The 13,619-nt window shown below is 35.0% G+C and overlaps 1 protein-coding gene across 1 annotated transcript in view; it reads left to right on the top strand.

The window, feature by feature from the left end:
- LOC108306626 (serine/threonine-protein kinase TNNI3K) overlaps positions 1–13,619 on the top strand; it is a 326,709-nt gene that overhangs the window by 14,392 nt on the left and 298,698 nt on the right. The window lies entirely within an intron of this gene.

Below are 13,619 nucleotides of genomic sequence, written 5' to 3'. Positions count from 1 at the left end.
AAAATATCAGGAATCTGAAATAAGGAAGTGTTTAGCAAGAATGACTAGCATTTGGGAAAAAGGAGGATTTAACTTAGCAAGCATAACATCTTAATAATTTGCTTAGTTCTCTAAAAATTCAAATGTGCAACATGAAGTATTAACCATTTTTGTTAAGTTGTCTTTTTAGGAGTACTTTTATTTTCAGGTTGAAATCACAGATGTGAATTTGAAATGAAAATACAACTTAATCATTAAAAGTTTTTTTCTCCAATATATTTGGGGAGAGAAGAAATGAAAATAGTATTTTTTTTCTTTTTTAATTTATGGAGTTTTCCTTTTATTTAAATCTGCTATGTCTCTTTTGAAAGTTTCCTATTCTTTGGACATGTATCCTAATTGCTGTCCTCACCCTCCATCTTCTCTGTTTTCCTTCAAATGTTGTAATCACTGTTATTTGGTAAACCATATCTGGTAATTCTACTATCTGCAGTCAGGATGGATATGCTTCTGATTCTTGTTTTTGAGCATTATGTTGCCATGCTTTCTTAGATATCTTTGATTGACTTTGATTGTCTGTTAGTCATTGTCCTTAGCAAAGTATTTGCAGAGGTTTCCAATGCCCTAAGATGAATGGACTCTCCTATAACAGCTTTGCATTTGTTTCTAACAGGAGACCAGAGAGGCATTGTCACCTAAGAACAACCTTAGATTAAGTTCAAGACTGAGGTTCTATGGCTTACTAGGCTCGGTATAAATCCATAGTGAATATTTTTGTAGCAATAATTTCTCAAGAACCTAATTTTACTTTATTTTCCTTCTCTTTTTTCCTTTCTTCTTTTTTAAATTAATTTCTTCTGCTCTGCTTAACAGCAAGGCAAGCTGCTGGACAATTCCTTTGATTTGGAATAAAGGAGGACATATTTACTTCTAGTTGATCCTTATCCAAAGACACATTTTTGGGAGGCTTTAGCTTAATGTGTCAAAGACACTCTCTAAGAATTCTCGACCTGTAGAAACCCTTGGCAACCCTCTGATTCCTTGGAACCTAAGTCCGACTGTGTGCTTTTGGCGAATTCCTCAGGGCAAAAACTTACTTCATACCACTTATGTTTCTTGTATAAGGAAATATCCACTTATATTTCTGGGTTTAAGCATTTTCCTAAAATAGTTTGTGTATACAACATTATTATTTTAGTTCTTCATTTTTTTTGCGATTATGACTTTTATACTTAGCATTTAAAATCAGTCCATTATTCTCACTCATGGGAAACATAACTGTAATTCTGTATTATCTTATTGACTTATCCAACATTTTCCCTAGTGACATATTTTAGTTAGTAGAGGGTATGCTATATTATTTAAGGAGATAGTACTAGTAGATGATATATTTTTATAATGGATGTTACAGTCATGAAGTATAATGATCATGAAAATCCTAAACCTATGAAGAAGAAAAAGGGGAATAAAAAAAACATTTAGACTCTTATCCCTTTTATCCCACATCACATAAGCCACATGATGGAGTTGACAAGTCAGCACTTAGCATGATGCCTGCTATGAGATAGTAAACCATGTTAAATCTTTTACACAGGAGGTCAGAATAAGCATAAGCAGACAAAAGGTATGTTCATGTATGTTTTTGAAATAGGAAACAAGCCTACATAATTTCCTTAAAAAAAAAAGGTCACCTTTTATAGTAGGTAGAACACATATGCCAGTGTTAGACACTCTCTGACTTGTAATTATCAAAAACAATTTGAAGTTAATTATGTGCCAGGGACTTTGATCCTCACTAGGGATATTTTATCCCTTGCTCGCAGGGCTCTTGCAGTTCAGTTGAGGATAAGATAGGAAAAAATTAATAATTGCAATAATTCCCGGCTGGAGCTACCATATGTACAGGCTTTTGAATAGTCATTCAAAGAGACTAACAAAAGCTGCATGATGAGTAAAGAACTCTTAGGGGAGGTGACATTTACCCTGAAACCTAAAGAAAGAGTGCTAATTAGCCTGTTTTTTTTTGTGGAGAGATGGGAAGAGAAAGAGTGAAGAGGGAAGTATATTATGACAGGAGAAAACATTTATAAAAGTTTGGTGGGTAAGAGTGCTCAGTGCATAGGGAGGTCTGAGAAGCCCAATCTGAAGTGTAGTGTGTCACTTCACTTCAGAAATCACATGCAGTGTAAGAGTGGCTTGGGGAAATGTCTAAACTTGATTAATTTACAGTGTTTATATAAATATGCATATAACTTCATATTTATGTAAATATGCAGGTACCTTAGAAATTAAAACTGACAAAATTAACAATTTTTTTGCAAAGAAGAGGAGAGAGAAAGTGGTGTGTGTGTGTGTGTGTGTGTGTGTGTGTGTGTGTGTGTGTGTAATATGGAAGTGATAGTCCTAGTATTTGGCTACCAAATGACAAAGTTGACTTTAGACATTGATGAATAGTAACAAATAGGAAAACAAATAACAGTAATAATTAATGTCTACCCAGAGATCACTTCCTATTGAAACACTGTAAATTAAAGGTTATGTGATTTATGTGATAATTTTGCTTATTTGAAACAAGGGAGAACTGGAAAAGACAAACTTCACAAATGAATTAACATAGTGCAAATATTGTACAGAAGTTTATTTACTATGAACCTGAAAAAACAAATTAGAATTCAAAACTCTAGTGTTTAATCCTTTATTTTATAGTTTCATTAAAACACATATTTCTTGGAAATGTTTTTGTTTAGACATGAGTAGTTACTTTTGTCTTTACAAGAGTTTATCCTTATTTGTGCTGAGCTAAATATTCAGTATACAGCTGGCTTTTTACTGATACAGTACAGAAATGACACCACATATGACATTATTATATCAGTCTGATTTGAAGAGCTAAAAGAAGGTGGTTATGGAGTAAACTATACTGCATAAACTTTTTTTCATGTCTCTTAGTAGAAAAACAACAGCAACAACCAAAATATATATGCAAATGCACATTTTATAGTCCATAGACATTAGCTAAACCAATAAAACAATCTTCAAAGATTTTTATTGCATAAAAACAAAATATAACTTTCTAGTTAAGCATAAAGCTCAACAAAACAACACTACAAAAATGAGACAACATTTTAGCTCTGTTCCTAGCATTGCTATTAACTCACCGTAATCTCCATTAGATGAAAAGTCAAGATGCATAAACAGCAAGGGCCACTGGGCATTGTGAGTCTGAAATGGTGTGCTGAAAGTTACTTGAAAGTGTTTTGAAATTTAAAGGAAAGGAAAAAAAGCCTTCCTGACAAGTGAAAATATGCCACCTATTCAGTTATGATATCTAAGAAAACTTAATGGAGTTATTAAAGGAGCACTTAGAGAATATGTGCAATTACTTTCTTTAGATAGGACAAATACATTTCATAATGTATTTCTTCATTTCCAAGAAAAGTTTTTTATTTCTTTGATCTTTCTTTCATGATAATGAGGTAGATGTGTACAGCATTGAACACTGCATCTCAAATGTAATCCCAACAGACTTGCAACAAGCAAATTTTTATGTTATTTTTTATAAAATGATGCCTCTGTTTAAACCACTCACTTTCCTTAACATAATATGAATTCACATATAATTTGTGTATTTCTTCCACTTACAGAACACTGGTTTATACTGCTCTTCAGGCACTTCTCTCCTCAAACATATGTATATATATGTGTGTGTATATATATATATATGTGTGTGTATATATATATATATATATGTGTGTGTGTGTGTGTGTGTGTGTGTGTGTAAACTTAGAAAAGTTAAAAAAAATATATATATATACACACACACACATATGTATATACACACATATATATACATTTTAACTTTTCTAAGTTCTTATGGTTTGATTACACTTTCCTTTGGTAACTCCTTTTATCTTTTCTGTTCATAGTTTCTACCATTGCTGCCACTTTATATAATATCTCTGTCATTTGGTATTTATGACTTTGCCTAACTTAGCCTCATCAATTTTTAGTCTCAAAAAATATTCTAGATGAAATTTAAATTATTTTGGTCCCATCAATTTTGTTTAATTTGTTTTACTATGTAAAACAATAATAGAAATTTTCATGAACATCATCTTAATAATTTCTCTGAATTCTCTGATATGATAAATTCTTACTTTATCATATTTTAGATATTAAATTGTTATTTTTTCCCACTAAGCAAGATTTTAAAATATGTATGTGTATATATATGTGTGTGTGTATATATATATATATATATATATACACACATAAAATTGCATTTTAGGTTCTGGGGTACATGTAAAGAACTTGCAGGATTGTTGCATAGGTACATACATCATATATGGCAATGTGGTTTGCTGCCTCCATCCCCATCACCTATATCTGGCATATCTCCCCATGTTATACCTCCCCAACCCCCTACCCACCACTGTCCCTTCCCTAGTGCCCACCACAGACCTCGGTGTGTAATGCTCCCCTCCCTCTGTCCATGTATTCTTGTTCAACTCCCACCTATCAGTGAGAACATGTGGTGCTTGATTCTCTGTTCCTGTGTCAGTTTGCTGAAAATGATGGTTTCCAGGTTCATCCATGTCCCTACAAAGGACACGAACTCATTGTTTTTTATGGCTGCATAGTATTCCATGGTGTATATGTGCCACATTTTCCCTGTCTAGTCTATCATCGAAGGCCATTTGGGTTGGTTCCAAGTCTTTGCTATTGTAAACAGTGCTGCACTGAACATACGTGTGCATGTGTCCTTATAATAGAATGATTTATAATCCTTTGGATATATACCCAGTAATGGGATTGCTGGGTCAAATGGAATTTCTATTTCTAGGTCCTTGAGGAATTGCCACACTGCCTTCCACAATGGTTGAACTAATTTATACTCCCCCCAACAGTGTAAAAGTGTTCCTATTTCTCCACATCCTCTCCACCATCTGTTGTCTCCAGATTTTTTAATGGTCGCCATTCTAACTGATGTGAGATGGTATCTCAATGTAGTTTTGATTTGCATTTCTCTAATGACCAGTGATAATAAGTATTTTTTCATGTTTGTTGGCCTCATATATGTCTTCTTTTGAAAAGTGTCTGTTCATTTCCTTTGCCCACTTTTGAATAGGTTTGTTTTTTTCTTGTAAATCTGTTTTAGTTCTTTGTAGATTTTGGATGTAAATCCTTTGTCAGATGGGTAGATTGCAAAATTTTTTCCCATTCTGTTGGTTGCCAGTTCACTCTAATGATTGTTTCTTTTGCTGTGCAGAAGTTCTGGAGTTTAATTAGATCCCATTTGTCTATTTTGGCTTTTATTGCCAATGCTTTTCATGTTTTAGTCATGAAGTCCTTCTCTATGCCAATGTCCTGAATGGTTTTGCCTAGGTTTTTTTCTAAGGCTTTTATGGTGTTAGGTCTTATGTTTAAGTCTTTAATCCATCTGGAGTTAATTTTAGTGTAAGTTGTCAGGAAGGGGTCCACTTTCTGCCTTCTGCATATGGCTAGCCAGTTTTGCCAACACTATTTATTAAACAGGGAATTCTTTCTCCATTGCTTGTTTTTATCAGGCTTGTTCAAAGACCAGATGGTTGTAGATGTGTGGTGTTGCCTCCGAGGCCTCTGTTCTGTTTCATTGGTCTATATCTCTGTTTTGGTACCTGTACCATGCTGTTTTGATTACTGTAGCCTTTTAGTATAGTTTGAAGTCAGGTAGCATGATGCCTCTGGCTTTGTTGTTTATGCTAAGAGTTGACTTGGCTATGTGGGCTCTCTTTTGGTTGCCTATGAAGTCTATGGTGGTGTTTTCCAGTTCTGTGAAGAAGGTCTTTGGTAGCTTGATGGGGATAGCATTGAATGTATAAATTACTTTGGGGCAGTATGGCCATTTTCACAATATTGATTCTTCCTAACCGTGAGCATAGAATGTTTCTCCATCTGTTTGTGTCCTCTCATTTCATTGAGCAGTGGTTTGTAGTTCTCCTTGAAGACGTCCTTTTCTTCCTTTGTTAATTGTATTCCTGGGTATTTTATTCTCTTTGTAGCAATTGTGAATGGCAGTTCATTATTGATTTGTCTCTCTTTAAGTCTGTTATTGGTGTATAGGAATGCTTGTGATTTTTGCACATTTATTTTGTATCCTGAGACTTTGCTGAAGTTGCTTATCAGTTTAAGGAGATTTTGGGCTGAGATGATAGTGTCTTCTAAATATACAGTCATGTCGTCTGCAAATAGAGACAATTTGATTTCCTCCTTTCCTAATTGAATACACTTTATTTCTTTTTCTTGCCTGATTTCTCTGGCTAGAATTTCTAATACTATATTGAATAGGAGTGGTGAAAGAGGGCATCCTTGTCTAGTGCCAGATTTCAAAGGGAATGCTTCCAATTTTTGCCCAATCAGTATAATATTGGCTGTGCGTTTGTCATAAATAGCATTTATTATTTTGAGATACATTCTGTTGATACCTAGTTTATTGAGAGTTTTTAGCATAAAGGGCTGTTGAATTTTGTCGAAGGCTTTCTTTGTATCTATTGAGATAATCATGTGGTTTTTGTCTTTGTTTCTGTTTATGTGATGAATTAAGTTTATTGACTTACATATGTTGAACCAGCCTTGCGTCCCCCAAATGAAGCCTACTTGATCATGATCGATAAGCTTTTTGATGTGCTGTTGCAATCGGTTTGCCAGTATTTTATTGAAGATTTTTGCATCTACGTTCATCATGGATATTGGCCAGAAGTTTTCTTTTCTTGTTGATTCTCTGCCAGATTTTGGTATCAGGATGATGTTGATCTCATAAAAAGATTTGGATAGGATTCCCTCTTTTTGGATTGTTTGGAATAGTTTTGGAAGGAGTTGTACCAGCTCCTCTTTGCATGTGTGGTAGAATTCGGCTGTAAACCCATCTGGACCTGGGCTTGTTTTGGTTGGTAAGGTATTAATTGCTGCCTCGACTTCAGCACTTGTTATTGGTAGGAAGATTTTTAAAAATCCACAAGTAGCAAGACTTATTGAAAATCATCCAGATTCTAAAATCCTTCTGTACTAGCCCAATAACCCTTTCTTCCTCTTGCATAGCATGTGGAAGTTTTTTTGCACCAATCATTTGATATGCATCAAAAGCTACCTTTTAAAGTAGGTTAGATTTTTGAATATCAAATTAAGTTATAAATGCTGTAAGCAAGGGCCCTGCCTGATAATTCCTTATAGACAAGCTGTGTTAAAATCATTTTTTGGAGTTTTATTTTATTTATTTCTAATTCAAGGACCTATCTTCAGGAAATAATGATTTAGTTGATTATGAGTAGGTTCTTGTAGTTGTAGTTTGTAAAATCTCCCTGAAAATCTGTTTTGTAAATTATTGCTAGAGCATCAAATCCCTTGTATAAATTACTAATGCTAGTAACTTCAAATAATGCACAAACCTCCAAAGGATTAGGTATACGGTTAGAGGGAAGATGAGGAAAACAAAGAGGCTAATATTTGTTGAATTTTCCTTGCATATAATTTCAAAAGGCTATAGTATTTAGTCTGCAGAAATGCAATGGCTTACTGTATTTTCACTTTACCTCTTTTCCAACCTGAGCAATATTTCTGTTACTGAAGGAATGGATTCTGTCCAATTCAATTGGGTCAATCCATTTCAGCTATGTTCAATTTTATTAAGTTCAATTCAATCCAAAGCAATTAAATTTATATCTATACCCATCAGGAACTGTATTGGGCTATTTCAGATGCAAAGATGCCTGCATTCACGTTACTATTGCCAAGGAGGAGGGATAAAAGCATTAATTCTTTATTCTGTAATAAATCCCTTAATGGAAGCAGGTGCTCCATGGATAGCAACTTAACTTAGAGTAGGATTTAAACGTGTTTATTTTAATTTCTTGCCTACTCTTAAACTACATATATGTATTATATATATATGTATATATATTTATATAATGTATACATGTGTATTATATATAGTGTATATGCACACATAGGAAATTATATTATAAAATTACCAAATATAAATATGTTTAATCTTCAGAAAGAGGTAGTTACTAACAACCATCTTTAGTAACATTAAAGGATGCATCCCTGATAGGTCATCTCAAGATGACTTTGTAGATTAGTACATGTCCAGACTCTGTAAAAGAAATGAGTTTTATATAGAGAGAATGTATAGTCTTTAAAGGACCCAAACATAACTATTGTAGTTCACTAATAGGTTAACTGTTATATAGATGCACTGAACATCATGGGCAATGAGAGTCTCATAAAGATAATGATGGAGTTAATTTGTGAAAAAGCCAACGTGACAATATGCATTTATCTCTCATTCTGTTATGCTTAAGGCCTACACAATTCTAAATGCCTTGTTACCCTTTACTACAAGCCCTATTCTTTCTTCTCTGTCTGTACATATGAACTAGGGAACATGGGTGATAATTTTAGGTAACTATTTGTGTAATCGGACCTAGGCTTCAACTTGGGAAACTCTGGCCAGCAGTTAGGAAATTATAACACATGATGAGCCAACTTAAATAAATAGGCTCAAGACTTATAATCAAATCTAGTATATTCTACTATGGTTTATTAAACCCAGGCATCAGAAACACCCCAGTTAGAATTGTCTTCATATCATTTGCTTTGGATCTCAAGAGGGAGTGACCTTAAATTATAAAGTTAGTGGTGTGCAAAGAGTGTGATCCCTGGGCAACACAGAGGTGCTTCTAACACCTTTAGATGTATAACTTCCTCTGATCTGTAAGTCAGAACTTGCCTCTTTAGTATTGATAACAATTTCATTTTTAAGCTTTCTAGCTTGAGCTTAAGTCCATTAATTCACAATTTTTCTTCTCCATTAGTGTGAACTTCATGTGACTAAATTATGGGTATAAGAGACAAAGCAGGGTATGAGATACAATGGGATCAGCAAGAACAACATGGCTTAAATGTTTTGTGAAGCTGATAAAGACTCCTTAGTAGACCTGACATTTAAACTGAATTCTGAAGCAGGAATATGACTTTCCTGGAGATAAAGTCAAGAATAATAGAGCAATCACTCTCCATATTACCAGACAAGGAAGTACAATTTAGGCATATTAACAGTGGGAACTCCTAAAAATGGCTCTACATGAAAACAAGTGGTCTTGAAATTAATAATAATTATAGTTTAGTCTTGATAATCCATATTGAAGAAGGGAGTAAAATTGTAAGGAAAACATGAACTTTTTCACAAATTATAATTAAAATGTAAATCTTTTTTGTATATACTTAGATACTAAACTTGAATTCTGGTTGGGAAGAGTATATTATTTGAATGCCAGTAAAATGAGATATAAATCTATGAGGACATATGTTGAATTGGAAGCACTTAACTCGGGTTTATTATTAAAAGTCTGCCTGGCATTAAGGATGCACTGAAATATTACATGCTATAACAAGTCCCCTAAATAATTGGCTTCAGAGACAATAGTCTCTGCAAAAAGAAATCAGAAATCTGTATGGTCATATAAACTGCAACTTTCTATTAATTCGCCAAATGAAATGTTTTGATCCTCCAATGGGGTTATGAATGAAAGCTGAGTTTTTTGTACTCCCAACAGCATTAACTAATTCCTAGCACTCCTTTAAATTTTATGCAAGATATTATATATTATATATGTGAAATTTCAACTGTCAAAAGAGGCAGTCTAGCTCCGCAACTAAATATACAATGCATAAAAACAAGATACAATTGAATCAAAGTTAGTTCTGATTGGTGGAGTGCTGCACTTGCCAATGTGATGAAGGAAGATTACAAACCATTGAGTAAACAAATTGCTGATGCTATTTCTGCCAATGTTATAGCGAATGGTGACAAGGGGGTTAAAAAACATATTACATGATAACTATAATCACCATTCTGCCATTAAGAAGATACAGGAGAAGCAACAAAAATAATGGCAACTATAGACAGATGGCTTACTGAGACTTTCTCTGCTTGGAAGGAATAAGCAAAGAACTGGTCATATGGAATCACTCAGCACACTAACTCAAGGAACGTATATAAACCCAGAGACATGGTGCTTAGATAATGTTCTTCTATCTCAGGGCCTTCAACATTTTTTAAAGATCAGGCACGGCATTTCCCTTCAAATTGAAGAACTACCAGGACTGATTTTAATTTTCAGTGGTCACACTGTAGCAGACAAGCAGCTTCCTGCTTCCTCTATTACTGGAGTCTGCTGCAGTAAGTAACAGGGAATTAGCCATTTGGGTCAACAAGGGGGAACCAAACAAACTTATTTATCTAATTTAGCTACATAATAGCTACATGTCTATGGATTCTCTAACAACCACATTATATAGTCCCAATTTTCAAATCTTTAAATAATTTATCCTGCCTGTATTAAAATATATTTCTTTTCACTTTGAGGAACAGCCACAGGTAGATAATTGACAAGTGAAAATAAAACTCTCAAAAAGGAGAGGAAAGAGTAAAGAGGACTTGGTCTTACATCTTCAATACCAGCTCAGTCACAGTAGAATAGGGCACTGGTCAGAGCCATGAGGTTCCCTTTCCAGGATCTAGCTTCAGAACACATTTCTAAACACATCCTGGGCCAGAAGAGAACCTGCTGCCTTGAAGGGAAGGACCAAGTTTTGGCAGGGCCTGCTGACTAAAGAAAGAGCCATTTGGCCCTGAATAACCAGCAGTGATACTTAAGTAGTATGCTATGGGCTTTGGGTAAAACTCAGAGAATTGCTGGCTTCAGATGAGACTCAGCACTTTTCCAGCTGTGGTGGCTACAGTGAGAGACACCTTCTACTTGAGAACAGCAGAGTGAAAATAAAGGAGGCTTTGTCTTGCAACTTAGATATCAGCTCAGCCACCGTAAGGAAGAGCACCAAGTAGGCTCTTAAGGTCCCTAATTCTAGGCCTTGGCTCTTGGACAGCATTTTGAGATCTGCTCTGGGCTACTGGTGAGCCCATTGTCCTGAAAGTTGAGTCCCAGGCCAGATGGCATTCACCACAAGCAGACTTAACAGCCCTTGGGTCTTAAGGGAACACTGGCAGTAGTCTGGCAGTACTCACCATGGGCCAGTGATGGTGTTGAGCACAGTGTGAGGCTCCTCTGCCTATGGAAAGGGGAGGGAAGAGTGGGAAAGACTGTGCCTCATAGTTTGGGTGCCAAACACCCAAAGTCAAGGATAAAGAAAAAAATTGTAAAAGCAGCAAGAGAAAGGAAACAAATAACATATAATGGAGCTCCAATACATCTGGCTGAAGACTTTTCAGTGGAAACCTTGCAGATCAGGAGAGAGTGACATGATATATTTAAAGTTCTGAAAAAAACAAACAAACAAAAACAAAAAACCTGATACCTTAAAATAGTATATCTGGTGAAAATATTCTTCAAACCTGTAGGAGAACTGCTTTCCCAGACACACTAAAGCTAAGGAATTTCATCAACACCAGACCTGTCCTATAAGAACTGCTAAAGGAAGTACTTCAATCAGAAAGAAAGGGGAGTTAATGAGCAGTAACAAATCATCTGAAAGTACAAAACTCACTGGTAATAGTAAGTACACAGAAAAACACAGAATACTATAACACTATAACTGTGGTGTGTAAACCACTCAAGTAGAAAGACTAAAAGATAAGCCAATAAAAAATAACTTCAACAACAAATTTTGAAGACATAGATAGTACATTTAGACATAAATGAAAACAAAAAATTAAAAGTGGGGGAAAAATTTAAGATGTAGAGTTTTTGTTAGTTTTCTCTATGCTTTTTTTGTTTACGTAAGCAATGTTAAATTGTTATCAGCTTACAATAACGGGTTATAAGATAGTATTTGCAAGACTCATGGTAACCTCCAATCAAAAACACATGTGGCATATACACAAAATTTAAAAAGCAAGAAAACAAATCATACCACCAAAGAAAATTACCTTCACTAAAAGGAAGGCAGAAATGAAGATAGAGAGAAAATCGTAAAACAACTAAAAAACAACAAAATAGCAGGAGCTAAGTCCCTCTTTATCAATAATAACATTGAATGTAAATGGACTAAACTCTCTCTAATCAAAAGGCATCAACTGGCTGAATGGATGGAAAAAAAAAATAAAAGACCCAATAATCTGTTTCCTGCAAGAAACATATTGCATCTATAAAGATTTATGTAGACAAAGGGGAGAAAGATGAAGATAAAGGGATGAAAAAAGTTATTCCATGCCAATGGAAAACAAAAAAGGGCATGAGTAGCTATACTTACATCAGACAAAAGGCAGAAAGAAGATAGGAAGAGAAAATCATAAAGCTACTAGAAAACAAGTAACAAAATAGCAGGAGCTAAATCCCTCTTCATCAATAATAATTTTGGAAGTAAATGGACTAAACTCCAATCAAGAAATATAGACTGGCTGAATGGATGGGAAAAAAAGACCCAATAATCTGTTGCCTACAAGAAACATGTTTTATCTGCAAAGACACATAGACAAAGGGATGAAAGATAAAGGGATGAAAAAAGATATTCCATGCCAATGCAAACCAAAAAAGAGCATGCATAGCTATACTTACATCAGACAAAATAGATTTCAATACAAAAGCTTTAAAAAAGAGAAAAAATTTACCAAAAAAAAAACCCATTCAAAAGTGGGCAAAAGATGTGGAACAGACACTTTTCAAAAGAAGACGTTTATGAGGCCAAGAAACATCTAAAAAAAGGCTCATCATCACTGGTCATTAGAGAAATGCAAATCAAAACCACATTGAGATACCATCTCACACCAGTTAGAATGGCGGTCATTAAAAAATTTGGAGACAACAGATGCTGGAGAGGATGTGGAGAAATAGAAACACTTTTACACTATTGGTGGGAGTGTAAGTTAGTTCAATCGTTGTGAAAGACAGTGTGGTGATTCCTCAAGGATCTAGAAATAGAAATTCCATTTGACCCAGCAATCCCATTACTGGTTACATATCCAAATGATTATAAATTGTTCTGTTATAAAGACACATGCACACGTATATTCATTGTGGCACTGTTTACAATAGCAAAGACCTGGAACCAACCCAAATGCCCATCAATGATAGAGTGGACAAAGAAAATGTGGTACATATACACCATGGAATACTATGCAGCCATAAAAAATGATGAGCTCATGTCCTTTGTAAGGAGATAGATGAATCTGGAAACTCATTCTCAGCAAACTGACACAGAACAGAAAACCAAATACCACATGTACCCACTCATAGGTGGGTGTTGAACAGTGAGAACACGTAAGCACAAGGAGGGGAGCATCACACACTGGAGTCTGTTGGGGGGTAGGGGGCTAGGGGAGGGACAGTGGGGGATGGGGAGGTTGTGGAGGATAACATTGGGAGAAATGCCTGATGTAAGTGATGGCGGGATAGAGACAGCAAACCACCATGGCATGTGTGTACCTATGCAACAATCCTGTGTGATCTACACATGTACCTCAGAACTTAAAGTACAATTAAAAAAAAAAGTCAGTACACAATGGTACAGGGGTCAATTCAGCAAGAGGATATCACAAATCTAAATATATATGCACCCAACACTGGAGCAGTCAGGTACATAAAGCAAATTTTCTTAGAAGTAAAGAGAGAGATCGGCCCCAATGCAATAATAGCTAGAAACTT

The sequence above is a fragment of the Cebus imitator genome, unplaced genomic scaffold (genome assembly GCF_001604975.1).
Source record: "Cebus imitator isolate Cc_AM_T3 unplaced genomic scaffold, Cebus_imitator-1.0 Scaffold3, whole genome shotgun sequence".
In the NCBI taxonomy this organism is placed as follows: Eukaryota; Metazoa; Chordata; class Mammalia; order Primates; family Cebidae; genus Cebus; species Cebus imitator.
Note: the sequence above shows the minus strand (reverse complement) of the source record. Positions and strands in the feature narration are given on the sequence as shown.